The following is a 17787-nucleotide window of genomic DNA, read 5'->3' as shown; positions in this document are numbered from 1 at the left end:
GCACACGTGTTCTGCAGACGCTCGTGGCCAGGGTCACGTAGGTCTTTTCTACGAACTATGCACTTGAAAGGACCGACGACACTTTGATGGGCCCGACGGTGCCTCGGCTCTCGCGACATTGTTTATGGTTCACCCGATATCTCTTAGGCCTTTCATCCACGATACTACACGTATGACACTTGTTAACTTGAATATAATTTGATGAATGAAAAGCTTGGAAATGTATCCACTGAGTTCACAACGAGAACTAAACAGTTCGCTCAACGAAAGGCAAAGATAAGTTGACATTCTATCTCGTTGACTCGTTATGACCACAAAACTTTTTTTCTCCGTTGTAAATATACAATGCTTTCAGCTTAAACCAAATACTTAAATGCGTATATCTTTTGTTTTGAACGATGTTGAATAGTGTTTTAGACGTAATTCTCGATGGTTTCGAGAGAATACAGTCGAAGAAAGGTAATAAATTATTTTAGATATTAGTTTTTATTCACTCGTTGTTCGAGTTTCGATAAATTATACCAGTCACAGAAGTGTATATACCCCTTAAATATAAAATATTGTATAAATGTATCCAAAAATATAAAATACAACGTTACAATGTTACACATACCTGTTATATCTGCATAAAATCATAAAGATAACAGGATTAATGTTATAACTCCCACACATTAATTATTAAATATTAATAATGTCTTGCTACTTACTTGCAGTTGAAAGAATCAAAGTTACAATGGAGTCTCCCTTATCCGAATTAATAGAAAGATTTTTGGCGGTGCTCTGGCCCTGCCGTGTGAAAAGAGAATGAGCGTTTCGTCCCGGGACTACCGGTGGACTCGTCAGTAAGGCTATGCCCGGTAGTTCCTGCCTTAGACGTAGAGGGAGTCTCGCTAGGTGCGGTATTTGTATCAATCGTCCGTATATTCGACCGCTAGCAAGTTAGATAGTCTCGTTGTCGTCGTAGTAGCCCTCTGGTGTTGACGGTTGGTACCCGCGGATCGCCCGGGAGGTGTTACGAACGCGCTGATGCCTCGACCTGTCGGCGTCCTGTTAGTACCGATCCGCCACAGATTTACTTTAAAAAAAATTTATAACCCATTTAAATCCCATATCTTTTTGGCTTCCAAGTCACATAACTTTTTCAACGTAAGTAACTGCATAACAGTTGCGTCTTTTTTGTACTTGGAAACACGAAACCCTTTATTCTTTTTTTGTCACATAACTTTTTCAACGTAAGTAACTGCATAACAGTTGCGTCTTTTTTGTACTTGGAAACACGAAACCCTTTATTCTTTTTTTAATGTGTGGCGGATCGGTATCAACAGGACGCCGACAGGTCGAGGCATCAATGCCGCGCAACACCTCCCGGGCGATCCGCGGGTACCAACCACCAACACCAGAGGACTACGACGACAACGAAACTGTATATCTCGCTAGCGGTCGAATATACGAGCGATTGATACAAATGCCGCGCCTAGCGAGACTCCCTCTACGTCTAAGGCAGGGACTACTGGGCATAGCCTTACTGACGAGTCCAGCGGTAGTCCCGGGACGAAACGCTCATTCCCTTTCCACCCAACTGGCAGCAACAACACTTCCGCCAAAAATGCTTTCAGCATAAGGAAGTACCCTCTCGGTTATTACTTTTGTTTGCTGTTTCCATTTATATAAAATTATCATTATTATCGGCTTTATTGCGATTAAACCGTTTCATTACATCAGGATATTTACGATTTTTCTACTCTTGCAGAAACTGAAGAATCTGCGACCTTTAGATAATTTTCAGTATTACAACTTCATTTCTTAATGTCTGGGACTGTGGCTTCGCCAACGTCATGTACTTTTGCTAATTCTGTTGCACTTGCACTACTTTCCAACTTTTTAATCTCGTCGTATCTTGTTCCGATAGTCAAAACTCTATTAGTTTCATACCAAATTCTTGTTATAATCAAAATTCATTTAGTCGAGTGAAAAAAATACATTGTATATGAATACTAATAAAATATATTGAATTCTCCGATTGAAATCTCCGACACAGATTTCACCGATATCAAACTTGACCGATAACAGGCTTGACTGGCAAATATTATTACGCGGAAGTAAGAGAGGTGTAATAAGTAAGATTATTATGCTATAAATAATGCTATAAATAATTGATGGGCGGTCGCGGCACGGCAAGGATTAAGACTAATCCAAGGCTAATATCGAACAGGGGCTGATTAGCAATTAAATAAGTTTTGCTTTGATTTCAACTAATTTAATATAGGTTTGAGCGTAATTTTAACACAAATCGGTATCAAATTCATGAGCTGTGCTAGGTTTAGGACAGTAATTTCATCCGGTGATCCTAAAACGGCCGACCATCAATTATCGACAGCAATGAACTAAATAAAAAATAAATAAAAATCCTCTCTTATTTCTCTGTACTAATACTACTAGTCAGTTAAAGCCGTTGTTGGTTCGGGAGTCGGTGAAGTCTGGTGTCGGTGATGTCTGTGATTCCAATGGGACCCTACATAGCGTAATATAATAGGTTATGATCTTAATGTATAATAAAAATGAAGCTACTGCATTCGTATAAAATTTTATATTCATTTGTCACTATTTTCCTAATGATGATTTTTAATCATAAAGTTTCTTTCATTCAACATTCAGCTCTAATGTAATTGTTATAAGAGGATTAATTCTTGTCTGTATGCTGCCCCCATAAGACAAAATCACTTTGCATTTCAGTGATTTCGGAAAAAAAAATATTATTCAGCTTCTGTGTTGTGCTATGCTGTGCCGTACTGTAGCTGCGCTTATTTGAAATATGTACAACGACAAAGTGTAGCGACTTACAATAATTTTGTAACCGTGTTACGCAGTTCTCGGACTTTATACTTTAGTTAAGAATCTCCAAAACGGCAATTTCGCTGGATTTGGCAGGACACAGAGTTGATATTGCGCAAACCGGTTGATGTACGCTATATTTGGCAGCAAATTTGCGGTCGAATTTTCGACATATCAAGAATAGCGGCGTAGATACGAACAATGGAATATTGAATCCTACATATGCAGTACTGCAAAAACATTGGATTTATCCTCGACCCGAGTAGATATAATGCAAACAGGAGCAGGTACGCTGCACTTAGCAGCAAATGTAGAGTATAACACGTATCGAATTGTCGACATAGCTCCAATGGAAACGGAGATACGTTCAATTGAATTTTTCCGGCAAAATCACCAAAACGGCAATAACGCTGTATATGACAGGGCTCAAAGTTGACATAGCGCAAACCGGATGATGTGCGTCGCATTTGGCAGCAAATGTGGAGTATAACGGGCATCGAATTGTCGACATACCATCAATAGCAGCGGAGATACGTTTAATTGAATAATGCAGCCTGAATATGTAGTACTGCAATAATATTGTGCCTGACCTCGACCCGAGATGACATAATGAAAGCAGGAGCAGGTGCGCTGTGTTGCACCTTGGCAGCAAATTTGGGCATAACACCCTGTTACGCCGCGCGACTCTCTGCCTGGCCCAGGTTACACACCGCGGGCTAGACGGACACCAGATGTCCGCTTTTCCGTACGGCGTACCCTCAATAGCCTTAAGCACCCGTCATAAACCCAAGTAACTTGCCTGCTAAGGTCCTTCAGACCCAACAAATGTCTTTTTCTAAATCAGTTTCTAAAGACTATTGTTTACTACGGCTTGACACGGGAAAGTTAGTTTTTCTCACGTACGATGCTTCCCACTAGCAACTTTCTATCGAGGGCGGTTAAGACCCTTCCTAGTCCACCAATCTTCGTTTGTCCAATCCGAGGCAATGTATACTGCCCTCGCTTCCTGACCTAAAATGGCATGAACAAATCCGATGGTCCCGTACGCTAGACACACCCATCACTAGCTTTCCTCCGACACAGCATCGTCACTCAACTTCACTTCTTCTACATTGTTGGAAAAGTCAACTACTAAGTCTAACGCTAACGCCTATCGTGGCAGTCTAAGCATAACGCGAGAGTCGGTTCTCGGTATCGTCGAGCATACATCTTCTCTCCTAAATATATTATAGTGCTACGTCCACTAATACACTAAATCCAATTATAAGAGCCCTGCTCTAACGTACATATCTATCTTATCTTCGTGCAATAAGTGATTATCTATCTATCTATGCTCATCAGTGTAATCTAAGTGTTGGAAATATATAATTTATAATTCTGTGAATCACAGTGTTATACAAACTTAATCACCCCTATTATCTCGACGGAAATCAAGGGATCGATCAATTCGTGGTGTCGATTGCTATAATCGTAACGGGAATTTACGACTCCCGTTGACGTCTCTCCTCGCGACTACGTCTCCCCGCGATTGGTCGAATTTACATTAACTTTGAATTAAAGAACGAATGTATCGAGATTCTACGAAACGAATATAACGAATCCTACGGGAAAGAGATGAAAATTTATGGAATATAATCTTGTAAAAGATATTCGACATAATCTACCTTCATATGAATTTCTACATATAAATTACAGAAAAGTGTACAGAGGGTATGGATAAATTTAAATTTTTGCTTTTAATATTGTAACAGAAATTATAATACCCTCAAGTTTATATTCAACGCGAGATCTGATATGATCTAATATGAAACATGTTCGTGGCCATAAAATGATAAAAGGCGCAACAATTTATAATGTTTTATGCAATTGAAATGTACTACGTTACGTATTCCTCAGTCGCCAAATTTATATTACAACGTTGAATGTCGGCAATGTGCAGAAAATTTAAAAGTACTGACGCCATTCGTTTCACATAGTTGGATTATTATCGTAAAAATCGCTTTAAGTTGTATGAGAATTTCCATTCTAGCCATTTAGTTCCAGCTGGTATCTATGGCGTAAATAATACTTGGACTCTAAATCTGTGTCCCGTTACGCAATATCGTCGATTAATTCATAATTATCATATGTATAGTCTATCTGATTTTCGTTCCAAAGTGCATATTATGGCACATACCTTACCTCTCGATCATCAAATTTCTTTCACGACACCTTCAATGAAACACGAAGCCTAAATATTTTCTTTCGCTAAGTTTTCATAATTTTGCCGATATTCGCTACAACATTTCGTTAAATCGTCGAAACTTTAAGGCTCGCTGAATGTTTGCACTTTTAGGAAAATATACTTACGTTGTTATGTATGTAATGCTATAATTATGTTATAATTTTCATGATAAATTTAATTTTTATGCAATGAAATATCGTAAATAGTTTTAATGTTTGCGACGCGAAAGATAATATAAAAGAACGATTGACTGATATTTGTCGAATATCGTATTCGCGTAAAAGTGTGTAAAAGTTCATGAATAAAATCTTAACATAGCTGTACAAATAATCTGCCACGGTGTATTACTAGCTCGTCGGAGGAGAAATAAAATTTCATGGTGTACCCGTGTTCCAATTCCTCGAACGCAAATAGCCGTTTATGAGGAAGTTTTCAGGAGTCCTGCAGCATTCAGGCTGTCGTCGTCGTTTGGCGGTAAATGCCAGGGCTGTATGTACATTCGGTGCCCGGAGGGCCTGCTTTGTTACAGCCCACAAACCTCTGATACCATGGCATACTTCATCCTGGACCGCGGAGTATTTCAAATACTCTTGGCATGAAGTAGTTGCACACTGGTCCGGGTGTGCAGGAAGATCGCATTCCCAGTTCCGGTCGAGCTTAGTTCCAGACGGCCGACGAGTTTGAAAACGTTCAAGGCGCTGAACGTGACATGTCGCAACCTTTACTACGCAATTTTGCTTCGAAGGACACTGTTTCTTTTTTCTTTTTTTTTTTTAATAGCTACTATATCGACATTCCGCAAGCCGTATCACGCCCATCAAACGAGATACTAAACAGAGGTATTTCTAATTTATCGCACGATGAAGCGTTTGCTTTACTTCCTACGTGAATATCGATTGCTACATACCTGTATCGGAAACCGATCGTGAGCTATCACGAATGGTGTATTCCTATATATTGATTTATAAAACATTCAATAAAAATTTATATTGTTGTACATCCTGTTGATTTCAGTTAAGTTTTATGATTAGTAGTAAGTTAACGGAGGAATGATAACTAATAACCTTTAATAGAAGGAATTCGGCGTATTTTGAGAAAACATTAGACGTTATTAAAGAAGAGTTTGAAAGTTAAAGTCTACTTAATAAAAGTAATATTAAATTCGTAACATAATTATGTTTCTATTTGTACTTGCGTAATAGTAAATGTTGTATAGTAAACATTGATTATGTAGTGAACATTTGTGCAGTAACATTTTGAGTTTATAACAGTGAATAATTAGAAGAGAGAGAGAGAGAGAGAGAGAGAGAGAGAGAGAAAGAGAGAAGTCGCATATTTTGAAAGGCTCGATCTGTACCCAAACTTTCCAACGGAATTTTTCGAGACCGAATAAATTAAGATCTCGATAGACAATGAATATCAGCTTTGAAGAGTTGAAAATACAAATCTTCTCTTCAAAAAGATTTTCTCAGCTTACACTTGTAAAACGACATATAATTATTAAAATGTTAAAAGAAAAAATACGTTACATAATAATATGATTGGTCTAGTAGTAGTGTTTTAAAACACTTTCTTTGTATCGTAGACAGTAAGAACGTAATTACAATCGATTTAACTTCCAGCGAAACAACAAAAGACGTGCCGTATCTTCCAATGTCCACACATTATATCCGAGATAACTTATTTCGACCAAAGTTATTTAAGAGTTATGAATGTTTCGTTGTTAATAATTTAAGAAATATGATAGGCTCGCCCGAAAGAAATTGTAACATCTTTGAGAACGAAGGATACAAACAGGCCTAAACATATGTACATAAACGATGGTGCTATGACCTCATCCCTTTATCCCTAAAGCGTCTTCTAAACTAAAGCAACAACGAGAAACTTTTTATCGTTGTCCCATGTTTCTTGTAAAAGCCGCCGCTCGTTATTGACTTTTTCTCCGAGTTTCTTCGTGTTTCTGTCGCCTCCAACAGATATCGCCGGTTGTTACTTGTTTAATCCTGTCTCCAATGAAGTAACAACCAGGAATATCTTATTGTTGTTCCATGTTCCTTGAAAAAAATTGTCGCCTGTTGAGGAATGCTTCTTCAAGTTTCTTAACGACTCTTGTACTGCCCTTCGACCTCGCAACACTCGATACTTTGTCACTAATGGACACCGCGTGCTACGAGGACGAAGGGCTGTACAGGAGAGTGAAGTACACTGGTCGAAAGATAGCGGCGATAAATACTAGAGCCATGATATGTCAAAGTTCGATCAAGTAGCTTCACACGGCTTCACGGCATCTCGTACTCCACATGTACGTATCAGCGTCACAGATCACACGTAACAAGGCACACGATGAGCAGCGTAGTCATCTTAAGAAAGAAGGGTAAATATAGATACCAACTTGGTACTGTCAATTGATATGACAGTGGAGCCTTATTTGAACAGGAAATACAATGACACTATATATACAGTCTATTATTAATTTGAAGTGTCTTTGTCACTTTTGTCAAAAAATTGTTAATTTTTGACGATTACGCTGCTAAGAATCCCATCGATATATGTGTGGAAATTATCGAAACTTAGTAACGGATAGTGCTGACCCAAGTGAGAAAACTGCATTTTTGCAGAAATCGAACAGATTTTATTTCTCGTATCAATTTCATGTACATACTCTGGCAGGTAAGTTACTTTCGCAGCTAATTTTTTCGTGATCTTTTGCGGGATATGCATATTTTCACCAAATATTATGAAGTAGTTTTGAGCAGTACTTTTTAGAACCTTAATTAAAGTCATCAAAACCTAGGTTACTAATTTCACTTCTAAAAGGTGGAAAAAAAGAAACAAAAAGCTATCGAAATAAAGAGCACTTGTCTTTTAATAACAGATTACACTGAAAATAATAAAAAAAAATGCAGGCACACTAACTCAGTCGAAAGAGAAGATGAACTTTGACTGAAAATTCTGACTCACGAACGATGTATCTAGACAAGATGGACGCTCGTTTGTTTGTTTAAAAAACACTTTTAATCTTATTAATACACACCCAGAAATGCCCCTATGAGGCTTTTAACTGGCGACTGGGGTTAGGGTTGATTTTTTGACTTTTGTCCAATGGTCAACGCACTGTGAATCACTGGGAATCCGACGCAAAGTCGGGAAGCTATCGGTAGGAAGTTGGAGAAAATGCAGACAAACCTGAGGCAAAATTAGTCGACCACAGGATACGAACAAACCTAATAGGGAATCCGAAGGGGTTTAATTTTCGTGGACCAATGCGAAATCGGGGAACTACTGAGTAGAGTAGATTGAAACGTGCGAATGAGTCTGATGCGAAATCAGGGAGCTGCGGGAAATCTTAATGAAGGTCTCGTAACTCGATTGATAAAAATCGACACAATTCGAGCGGTGAAGTCGCATTGGTATCTCAGCTGTGTTGCACAGGATTATGGGCTTGAATATTATGTTTGAATCAGGGATCAACAGTTACCCCAAAAATTTTTAAGAAGAAAATCAGTAACATTTGTTTATTATTTTTAGCTGAGAATATTAACCATAAAATACGAAGACAAGTTTTCAAAAAATCGTGATTACAAGATTTCAGTTTTTAAACGTTCTGATTAGAAATAATGATTATAAGTGACCGAGAATTTGTCTCGTTTTCCATAGCCATTATTGACAAGGAGAATTATATTTCGATCGGATATACAATAGTATAATAGTTAGCGAAGAGGGAAATTTATTTCGATTGCTCAAAACAGTTACGGGCCAGAGAAATTGTATTTTTGTTGCTCATAATTGTGTAAAGCATTGTTTTGTACTCGACCAAAACGATTCTCTGCTTCCGAACGAAAACAGTTTTTTGTCACTTTGAAAGAAAGAGACGTGAACAGGGGCCTCTGCAAAACTTGGAGAATCTTATGTTTGATACATTGAATTTTAATTTATAATTTTAATAATAAATTTAAAAATCAATAAATATAATTTTCTACCGAGGGAAGTTTTTTTGAAAACTTGGATTATTGTAATTTATTAATTTGAATTTGAAATTAATTGTTGGCCATTCGAACCGAACGTGCGCTATTCATAGCGGTGAAACATAAACTTCGAAACCGAAAACCTGTTCCAAGCCAAGATAATATTTTCCTCGTTTATAACTACCATGATGGAAATACGATTTCTTCGATCGATAAATATCATGTGCAATCCGAAACAAACTTCCATTATCTACGATTAGTATGAGCGACCGAAATAGATTTTCCATCGCCGATAGCTATTATGAGCTATCGAAATAAATTTCCTTCAGCGATCATGGTTATCAGGAAAGAAGAAACATTTTTCGATCACCTATAAGTACATAATTGTAACGAAAACCATTTTAATCGAAAGAACAATTGTTATTCTATGAGCCTTTTTCACTTTGGTCGTAACAGTTGTGATTCCGAGTTTGAATAATTATACTCGAATTTATGTGTGTGTGCTTGAGAGAGAGAGAGAGAGAGAGAGAGAGAGAGAGAGAGAGAGAGAGAGAGAGAGAGAGAGAGAGAGAGAGAGAGAGAGAGAGAGAGAGAGAGAGAGAGAGAGAGAGAGAGAGAGAGAGAGAGAGAGAGAGAGAGAGAGAGAGAGAGAGAGAGAGAGAGAGAGAGAGAGAGAGAGAGAGAGAGAGAGAGAGAGAGAGAGAGAGAGAGAGAGAGAGAGAGAGAGAGAGAGAGAGAGAGAGAGAGAGAGAGAGAGAGAGAGAGAGAGAGAGAGAGAGAGAGAGAGAGAGAGAGAGAGAGAGAGAGAGAGAGAGAGAGAGAGAGAGAGAGAGAGAGAGAGAGAGAGAGAGAGAGAGAGAGAGAGAGAGAGAGAGAGAGAGAGAGAGAGAGAGAGAGAGAGAGAGAGAGAGAGAGAGAGAGAGAGAGAGAGAGAGAGAGAGAGAGAGAGTTGGTCGAAGAGGAACTTTTGCTGGATCTCGTTATACTCACTTTTAACGGACGCAACGCAAATTGACACTGTCCGTAACGTTCTGTCTAACGAAATTTTTTGTTAATATTGAATTACCAAGTAGATATTACGCAAAGTATATTTTCGTACAAGGGACTATGTCAAATTACTCGTTAATTATTAGGTCTGAACTAATACAGATAAATTTTCTTCTTACTCAGAGTTCAATGATCTTTCATATTTTGGCATAAAAGATATAGCATTCCATTTCTGATAATGAAACTAACCCTGATATCTTCACAACGTTTCCATCTATAAAAAAAAAAGTTGACGACCACACAATTTGTTTAGGGACAAGTAATATATTTCTCAAATATTATTCAAAACCAAACATTTTTTCTATTATCAAAAAAGAAAAACTAAGAGAGAAATGTTTAAGATGCTTGAATCAATCGTGACTTTGTATAAATCGCTTCGAAAGCGATGATTGTTTTTCAGAAGAGACGAGGATAGGTATTTAACATATTAAAAATGATTTCATATATCTATATGTCTGTAAATTACATACCTATAATTTAGATTATTATGCATAATATATAAATAATACATTATACATAATTATATTTAAATTGCATATTTTTTAAAATTGTATTAGAATCAATAAGGTTAAAGAGCCAAAAGCGAACCAACAGCCGCATTAAGTTGGACGATAAAGTTGATTTTTGATATACTAATACTAATACTAATATAGAGTTGCTGGTCTTTTATAATTAACTGCGGGTACTTTTAGCTTAGGCGGAAACTGATCTCGACTGATCGGATCGGGATCTTAGAAGTTTCTTGTCACATAGGATTATTTGGATATTCCAAGTTAAGTTCGAGAGAGGTATTAGAATTCTGAGAAGTTAGTTGAACATACATATAATCGCAAGAGTATGACTTTGTAAGGGAAGATGGCTACATATCACTTCAAAATTGTCTTACATAGCACCTACAGTAATGTATTTAGGATTACACAAATTAAATTATACTTTATCTTAACAGTGAAAGAAGGTACAATTGTATTATACACACGAGGATACTAAACTTTTCATTTAAGAAAGAAGCGAGGGATTGGAAGCTTGTTTGTTACGTATGTCAATGAACACGAATATTTTCTTTTTTTTTTTGTTTCGTTGCACCAATAGAAAGGTATTTAAATTGCGATATGACTGGCGCGCAAAATTTAAGGATCGCTTTTCAATGAAAAATTATCGATACTTAAATTGTTATAACATCTACAAAATATCTACAGTTAACCCATAATTACATAAATAAGTGTCTAATTTTCAAATTTCTCAATCCTGCGGGAGTCACTCTGCGTGTGTAATTAATGTGTTTGGAAGCGGGCGTTATCCTCTCGTTGCCTTATCACAAAACGTTTGATAAGTCGATGAAATATAGCGATGAAACTAAATTGGAATTCGCCAAACCGTCAGACAGTGTTCCATTGAAATTATCTAAAAAAGATGCTTGCTCGAATCTCTGGAAATGACCGAATCGTGATATCTGATTTGCACGATGCACACAACATAGTATTCAGAGAATTGTAATTATAATTCTTAATTCAATGCATACCGAAATAAGAGTTTATCGAATAGTCTTTTAACGATAGCGTTTGTTTGGAGGTACGGAGTTTATGATCCTTGAAACTGTTTCCAATATTGGTATTATCGATAGCGATATTCACGTAGTGACGTGTGCACACTGTGAAGGCATTGCCGCGTTTCTGTCCAACTAGTTTTGGACTTTGAACCGGAAAGCTGTTTAAATGCAAGTGCTGCTGCACTCTACCATACCTGTTGGTTCGAGCACAACAAATTAACGTTACGGCGCTGCACATCGAGAAATCAATTCCAAGTTACAAAGTAGATCTGAGAGGAAAGTACCTCTATATTAGTCAACAAAAATCACGTCACTATACGATTAACCGTTGACGGTTTTGTCCAACAAAGTGTTAATATGTATCGAAACCTGGAATTTATAATTTTATGAAGTCACTATCGGCTTTAATTGAAATGTCATTGCTAGTTACACGAGTTATTCACATAAATGGCAATTATGCGTAGATCGAACGTAATAACGCTGATTAGTCTTCGATATATAAAGGTACAGAGATGAGTCGTGCGGTACCGACTGGCATACCGTATCGATCGAAAATTAGTTCTGTTCTTTCTTTTTCGATAATTTACGTAATAACGCTGATTAGTCTTCGATATATAAAGGTACAGAGATGAGTCGTGCGGTACCGACTGGCATACCGTATCGATCGAAAATTAGTTCTGTTCTTTCTTTTTCGATAATTTTATATAACATATTTCGACGTCATATTATTTATTTCAAGGTTTTCATGCGTTAAACGTATACGTTGATATTGCCAGTGTAGAAAGTTATTTTTTAGATATATATATATAACATATTTCGACGTCATATTATTTATTTCAAGGTTTTCATGCGTTAAACGTATACGTTGATATTGCCAGTGTAGAAAGTTATTTTTTAGATATATGTCGGATTAAGGTTGGAATTTTGGGCGTTCGACGAACCTTCACTCAAATTTACCATCGCGGATATAGCTAATGTTTATTGGTACAAATGTGTGTACTACAAGGGTTATAATAGCGGCGATAGGATGGTCGAGATGTTGATGACAACGAAATCAGGTTCGATAACGAATCCATGGTCGATGGGATGACGAGTGCCAACGTAATACACGATTCGGATAACTCTCTTGATAACTCAATCAGCAATTCGCCCCACGACTAACTAACTAACTAACTAACTCGTAATCCAAATGAAACTGCCCTTATATAATCCTTTTACCACTCCTTGGGTCAATCTCTGTTTTTGAGGAGAGCTGCACAACTATTTTCTACTTCCATTATTACACGTCCCTCCCGTGACCGTGGGTACGTTCGGTGACTCATTATGTTACCTCAAGCCCAAACCCATCATCATAAACCTTAAGTGCCCGCATAACTATTTCTTCGTTTATTGCTTAAATGTCGTTGTCAGTTCGCTGTTGAGTGCCGAAGCGTGCAGACGTGTATCTAGTGCTCTGTGAAGTTCGTAAAATAACACGTGTCGCCCATCCGTCGAAAGTGAATACAACCAAGTGTTTCCTATCTTTTAGAGAAACATTCCTATGCTCCTAACCCCTACCCGAATCCTAGCCTCATAGCCTCTCGACTAGTTATTCAACTTGAATTAATTAGCTCAGGTATCACGACCAGGCTCTCCTGAGCAAATCCACAATTACTCCGCGCTGCCTCCTCCGTGGCAAAAGTGTAACAGATCCCCCGTACTAATGACGCAAAAAACTCTAAAAAGCGAAAAATAGAAGCATCAAAAATAAAAACAAATGCCGCCCAGAACGAACAGTCAACAAATCAAATAACCACATGCAATAGATACGCCATATTAGAATCCACAAACGACTCCATGGAAATTGCAGACCCACCAACAAACTAAAGCACCCAAAGAAATTCCCCTCCCCCACCAATATTTTTTGGTGATGTCATCGACATACAAACGATGATTAAGTCCATAGAGAGAGATATCTCCAAAGAGGACTACAACCTAAAAACAAACAATAACAAAGTAAAAATCCTGCCGACAAACCCTGATGCATATAGAAGACTCACAAAACTACTAAATACCATGAATGCCAACTTCCATACATACCAGCTCAAATACGAAAGACCTTCCCGAGTGGTTCTACGCAACATCCACCACTCAGCAAATATAGATGAACTGAAATTCGAACTCTTAAAACACGGTCACGAAGTAATCAATGTTAGTAACATAAGGCATAGAGTCTCGAAAGACCCGTCATCCTTATTTTTTATTGACATAAAACAAAAGCCTAACAATAAGGAAATATACAACATCAGTCGTCTAATGAACTCAATAGTAAAATTCGAACCACCGCTAGTTAAAAGATAGTGCAATGTAAAAGGTGCCAAAGATACGGTCACACGCAGAAATACTGCAACCATACCTTCCGCTGCGTTAAATGTGCAAGTACACACCCCACTGACCAGTACACTAAATCACCGGAAACCCCAGCGAAGTGCATCCACTGTCAAGGTGACCATCTTGCTAACTACAAAGGCTGCTCAGCCTACGAAACCTTATATATAAATAAGTATCCTAAACTCAGAGCCAATGAGACAACCAATCAAATACCCAGTCCCCCTAAATTCACTACTACTTCAATCTCCTATGCCCAAGCAGTACAAGGAAACCAAAATAATTCGAATAGCCACAGGGACCATTCTCAAAATAGTGTCCCCAATTCACAAAACACAGACAACGTCTCTAGACTTGAAAAGCTAATAGAAAAACAATCTGAACAAATAAATAATTTGCTATCACTATTGACACTCATCATGGATAAATTAATACGCCCCGATGCAAAATAAAACCAAGACGCATAGCTCTTTGGAATGCCAACGGTCTAGCTCAACACAAATTTGAACTAGATCTCTTCCGTAAACAGCAGCAAATCGACGTAATGCTCGTATCTGAAACCCACTTCACTGACAAAAACTACCTAAAAATAAATGGTTATAACTTCTACCACACCCAACATCCCAGTGGAAAGGCTCACGGCTGCACTGGAATCATAATCAAATCCAGCATTAAGCGTTACGAACTTCCATCATTCCAGAAAGACTACCTCCAAGCAACAAACGTACCAATAGAAGACTGCCATGGTACAATCACCACTTCAGCAGTATACTGCCCTTCCAGACATTCCATCGCCAAAGAAGACTTTGATAACTTCCTTGACACCCTGGGCAATAGATTCATAGCTGGAGGAGACTATAACGCCAAACATACCCAATGGGGCAGCAGACTGGTCACAGTATGAGGCAAAAATCTCTTAAACAGCATAATAACCAACAATCTCAACTACCTCACCACATACGAACCCACACACCAGCCCACAGACATTAACAAAATACCTGATCTACTTGACTTCTTCATAACTAAAAATATCTTGCCAAGATACGTCTAAATCAACTCCTCGGCTGATCTCTCTTCTGATCATTCCCCCGTGACAGTAACAATCAGTTCAATGATTATCGAGAATACACCTAATGGCTTTATTCATAACCAACTCACCAACTGGCAGCTCTTTAGAGAAGTCTTTAATCACTCAATTGCAGCCTTAACTTCACTAAAAACTAATGAAGATATCGAAGCAGCCACGGAATACTTAAACATGAGCATAGTAAACGCTACCCGCTCCTCCACACCTACTAAGACTTCTATCAGTAAAAGTGAATATCCCCATTACATATTAAAAAAAATGGCAGAAAAACGTAGACTAAGAAGAGTATGGCAGACCCATAGAACATCGGAGAAAATCATCAAAAATTATAAAAATGACTGTTTTCATAAATATCTCGCCAATTTGTCCCCCACAGCTGACTCCAACTACTCACTATGGAAGGCATCCAGGAAACTCACGCGGCCCCCGAAAATAATCCCTCCAATCCGTCGTCCGCAAGGTGAATAGGCGCGTAGCCCTATAGAAAAAGCCAACCTGTTTGCTAAATACTTGTCTAAAATATTTAGACCCCATTCCTCCAAAGCTGCCGCGGACATTACTGAATACCTGCACTCTCCCTTCCAAATCTCTCCTATTGAACCCTTCACTTCTGCAGAGATTATAGAATCAATCAATCGTCTAAATTCCAAGAAAGCAGCAGGGCACGACCTAATAGGCAATAAAGCAATCAAGGAACTTCCTATAAAACTATAAAACTATAATACTACTTCACTGGTATGTCACCAACGAACTAATACATCGCGACCTCAAGATACCAACAGTCAAAGAGGAAATAGCAAAATATAGCGACACATATAGCAAAAGAGTCAAGAAACACCGAAACCCCTTAATTACTGGACTACTTGATACGTCGGACCAGATCCGCAGGCTGAAGAGACACTACCCGCTAGACCTAAACGTTAGATTCAATTAGTTATCTAAATTCAGTAATATTTACTTATTTACAATACTTACTTATAAATTATACTTATCTATAATAAGTATTAACTTATTATAAATAATTAGCCATGTCACTGCGCCAGGCCAGAAAAAATTACTGAAAATTCTCAATGCGAGAATTGATTGTAAATTTTAATAAATAAATAAAAAAAACATGTCGTTGTCGTAAACATCTGGATTGGGATATTGGATTTTTCCCGAACATCCTAAAGAAAGGTCCCGATGTCCTTCCATCTCCGATATATATATAACATATTTCGACGTCATATTATTTATTCCAAGGTTTTCGCGCGTTAAACGTATACGTTGATATTGCCAGTGTAGAAAGTTACTTTTTAGATATATATACAACACATTTCGACGTCATATTATTTATTCCAAGGTTTTCGCGCGTTAAACGTATACGTTGATATTGCCAGTGTAGAAAGTTATTTTTTAGAGTTGACGCTTTGTTTTTCAAGTAAGTACATGATCTCTTTTCGTTCTATATACTATATCTATTTTATTAGGAGTAATTACCATGCCGAATTTTTCATCATTTCTTATGTTCTATACACATTATCAATCGTCTAAAATGTTTCCACGTGTTTGTCGTCCATTATCGATAAATGAGCCGTCCACCAATGCAGACCACATTTCTTTCGTCTGTAGGTTGAATCTGAATGGCATTTATGCCAGTCTGAATTTAACTTTAAAAATGTTCGTTTCACCATTAATTGTAGAAGAATATTTTTCAAACTTCGGTATAATAACTTGGCATAACGCCGGTATTCTGTCTTGCTAGCAATATGTCGAAATTTTTGTTTTCGATATTCAAAAATTGAAATCTATAAATATCTCTAATTGGAAGGAATATAGCCTTATAAATATACGTATATTCTAAATTTCAACGTATGAAATTATTAATAATAAATTGTCTCATCGGTCTAATGTTGTATTGCAACGGGATGATTATTCCGATACAGATAATGTCATAATCATTGTAATCTTTAAACCACTGATCTTAATAATTAATAATTCTTGAGTTTAATCTGCCTAATATGTTTGTTATTAAATGCCCAATTGTATTTTAATATGTATATATGTATAAATCTAATTGTGTTTGAAGAAATAGACAAATCGGTAGAATTTCGTTCATTGAGTAAACACAAAGTAAATTACATCTGAGTATCTCTGAAACTCAGTTACACTATATCCTTCAAACAAATCTTTGTTGCGAAAGCAATTGCTCGCGTGTGCGCTGGTTTCGTCTTAAAGTATGTACGTCTCCCTTTTACTACTAATTGTTATTACACTGGTTTCGTTAACATCCACGAGGCATGTAACTGAAGAAGCTGCATTTCAGCTGTGGGGATAACGTATTTGCCATTAGAAGGCTTTCTAGGATATTCTCGTCTAGTAACTGATTTCTATACCTAAATTCTACGTTCCCGCGTTAAGTGTCTCCGCGTTTCATGAAACGTTTGAACGTGGATTTTCTTTCTTGGCTATGCCATTCTATGTATTTGCGCTGTATTTTGAGATATACTATACGGTATACGAGATAATTTTATAGAGATGTGAAATAACGAGCAAGAAATTATTTCTAATAAAAGTAATTTATAGTATGATTTGTAAAAAACACTATTATAACGTTATATATGAAATTATATACGAAGAAGCCTTGCCAAACCTACCTACATGTAGAAATCTTTGAATAAACGTATTTTACGGTATATACTCTAGGATTAACCGTTTGAAACGTTAATATAACGAAATA

General features: G+C 37.3%; 1 protein-coding gene across 1 annotated transcript in view; it reads right to left on the bottom strand.

The window, feature by feature from the left end:
- Nucleotides 1-17787, bottom strand: part of LOC100741264 (4-coumarate--CoA ligase 1-like) — a 76212-nt gene that overhangs the window by 34344 nt on the left and 24081 nt on the right. The window lies entirely within an intron of this gene.

This window comes from Bombus impatiens, unplaced genomic scaffold, assembly GCF_000188095.3.
Source record: "Bombus impatiens unplaced genomic scaffold, BIMP_2.2 scf_0577, whole genome shotgun sequence".
Classification (NCBI taxonomy): Eukaryota; Metazoa; Arthropoda; class Insecta; order Hymenoptera; family Apidae; genus Bombus; species Bombus impatiens.
Note: the sequence above shows the minus strand (reverse complement) of the source record. Positions and strands in the feature narration are given on the sequence as shown.